The following is a 3,479-nucleotide window of genomic DNA, read 5'->3' on the forward strand; positions in this document are numbered from 1 at the left end:
GGTGCACTGGTTTATCACCATGGATTAGAGCTCCAACAGTGAGGCTGAAGTTGGTCCGTGGTGGACTTCCATTGAGATGATAATAGGCAGAGCAGTTTTATGTGAAGTTCTTTTTTTCTATGATCATGGACATTACCTTCCTCCATTCGTCCTATCATGTCCGAATACTGACCTTTTCCCGCAGGCAAACGGGATGCATCCAAGGCCTCCCTCCCTCTGTCGATAGCTCTGCTTCTGGGATACCAATCTGCGCCTGCAGTATAATGGATAGAGTAATGGATAGAGTAAAAAATGTTCACGATATAATGTTATTCTGTCATTGCGGGAAACTTCATTATTGATAAAGGAGCTGTACCATGCTATTTGCAAGCTGTCCAGTTAATTATATAGACATATATGATTATTATTACCTTTGGCATAATGGTGATCAAATGTTTTTAAAAAATAAGATTTACTTTCGTTTTCTCTGATCGGGTGGGGCTGCTGTTTAGAGAAGAGGAATGAGCAGTTCTCCAAGTAAACACCACATTGGTGCAAGAGGGGGTACAGGATTAGCAATTTAACATGGCTAAAAGCACAACATTTTGATGTAATATTTGGCTCATTTATTCAATGAATAAATCCCTACAATGAGGTTGAGTCATTCAGGATAGATATCTATGGAATGGACTTTAAAAGTGCACCACTGCATCAATTTTCTACTAGATGGAGTCTTGACATTTTCATTGAATCTTCTTGGATGTTTTTAAGACTCCCTCTTGTATAAATTTTGAAATCAATACAGTATGGAGTGAAGTGCAATGCATTAGGCTTCATGGAAAGAGGCTTATTTTGAAAGGACCACCACAGGATAGTGTTCACACTCCAGCGATTAAGCTGCTCCTTATACTGTCCACTCTCATCCCTGGGCACAAATCAAGAGTGTCCATCCCATAAGAAGTCCATCTGCTTCTCTTTCCTTCTGTCCTTCCCCCCTCCATCTCCCTCCACCTGGCCATGTTCTGTTTCTTTCCAAGTATGCTGAAGCCTACATCCTGCATTTAGAGGCTTTTAGGGGAAGCTGGTCATTCAGCGAGAGGCCACTGGGCTTAGCTTGCTCACGCCTATCTGCACTTTCCTATCGACTTTGTGGCCGGCGGCGGACTGCAGAAGGAGCGGCTAGCAGGAAGTGACTCGTCCGTGGACGACCTTGCTCTCCGCTCACCTACTGGCTTGGAGTGGCTCCCAGTCCTCGGGATGGGGCCTGTTGGACCAGCACCAAGTCCTCTACCCCCGCAGATGTTATGTTAGCCAGCCACCAGATATGATATATTGTCTGTTGTGCAGATAATGGTCGGCGACTGCCAAAGCAGGCTTTAGGATATAATTTGTACTAATTTATTGCACAGTTTAAGATTTATGGATAGATGCTTGTTGCCAACAAACAGCTAATCCAGACGTAAAATTAACTAAACTTTTTTTTTTTTTAAATGATTATGACAATGAATTCCTCCTCTTATTGTCACAATGCATCTTAACTCCCTCTGGAAAAGATGCAAAACTAGACTTTATCATGTTGTGTTATGATTATAGTTGTTAAAAATGTTATATTTTTGTGATGCACTGATATAGTTCTTGTCAGATTACCATAGAAGTAAATAGTTTAGGTTTGTTATTGGATGTTCGATGCCATTTTTTGTCGGACTAATACCAGTACGATCACTCAACTCTTGAGTAGTTACTGATACCACGAATACTTTGAATACTCCAAATTTCCAAAAGAACAATGACAGAAAACCATACATCCCAAAATAGCATATTTCTTTGGAATTTGTATAAAATTAATGGCAATTCTTGTTTGTATTTCTCAATTTCAATAGTTAAACACATTAGATTTGGATCGTAAAACAGCCACAAAAGGGCAGCCCAATACCGGTATCGACTGCTGTCATGATACCGATACCTTGAAATTAATCCGGGTATCAGACCCAGAGCTAGAATCTGTACTTGTCCATCGGTGCTGACTCCCATTTAACATGAGTTTGAATGTGATTGGTTAATTCTGAACACAGCCACATACCTGCTTTCAGGAATGGGGTTTTTTTTTTCAGAAGGACATTATCTCAATTGTCAATCAATATTTTTATGTATTTCACTATTAGTACAAGGAATAGATGACATTAATGGTGATCAATTGAGGTCATTTATCTCACTTTTTCATATCTTTTCAGGAGTGGAGCTTTGAATGTCTTACTATTGTGAACCCTGTTGCTTCATTGTCAACCTAACATGTCTCAAGTGAAAACTTATTTTCTTCCTTCCTCGATATGAAAACCTCTCACCCACAAAAAAAAAAATCCTGATGTGTTCACTGAGTAATTGATTTAATGAAGTTCCCTAGAAGGGTCCAGGTCAGTCCAGTGACCCCCCCTGAGAGTTCACATTGTCACGTGTTTTGCCTCCCTTGCTTCTCTTGGCCTCTGAGGTAAATGCACAGCTGCTTTGAGCTGGCCCAAACGTGGATGACAAGACCACCATACACATCTTTCATGTACCCAATTGGACCCCTAAAAGCAACACCAATCACTAAATAAATGCAATTCATTTAGTATGTGTAGAGAAAACGCCCAGGAGTGCAATATAGTGTCAACAACACTCTTAAGAGATGTAATCTTAAAAAAAAGTTAAGCTAATGTGACTTCCTCATATAAATTTGAAGTAAATGTTTTGTTCCTAACATTTCATCTCCACCTCAGATAGGTACCTCGACGATAGACATCGGATTTTTTTCTTTTTCCAAGATAACATTTTGAGGGGGTGTAATGTGACTCTTGCATTAAACTGGATTTTATTTCCCCCCTTCCTGGCTTTCTTCCCCAATTTTTCATGGCACACACAAAACATGAGGCCTGCCACTTGCAGGGTGGCTCTGCATGCGCACAAGACGAGTGGCTTTTTATTTAAACACACGCAAGGACATCTGATTTCATGACTCTCAGGTGAAATAAAGTGCTTCCACTTCTCACCTCACCCCCACAAAAAGGAGCCCACCCCTCCCAAAATAGTCCACATGAGAAATATGTAGTCTTTCAAATTCTATTTTTAAAACGATGTACAAAAATTACCAACAACAAAAATGTTTTCAGCATGTACCATCTTGAACCCCCCTCCCCAACTAAAAAAGATCTTTATCAAGGGTGCATGCACATGAGAAATTGGACCTCGAAAAGATAATCCATCCAAAGTGAGACCCCCTTTTCCCCTCCCCCCAAAATAGATGGGCCCCCATTTGACTGCTTAAAAAAAATATTGTGGATTCAACATGTGACAAACAAGTGTGTGCAGAGAAGTGTGTGTGTTATACACACTAAAATGTGATGTGGCCGTCTAACACAAATATTTAAAAAAGGCTTTGATTGTGCATGTTTCCTTTAAGCCCCCCCAACCAAAAAGTGGCCACCCCTAACAATGTACCCCTAATGCACACGAGATGTGTTTAA

Source organism: Syngnathus acus, chromosome 21, assembly GCF_901709675.1.
Source record: "Syngnathus acus chromosome 21, fSynAcu1.2, whole genome shotgun sequence".
NCBI lineage: Eukaryota > Metazoa > Chordata > Actinopteri > Syngnathiformes > Syngnathidae > Syngnathus > Syngnathus acus.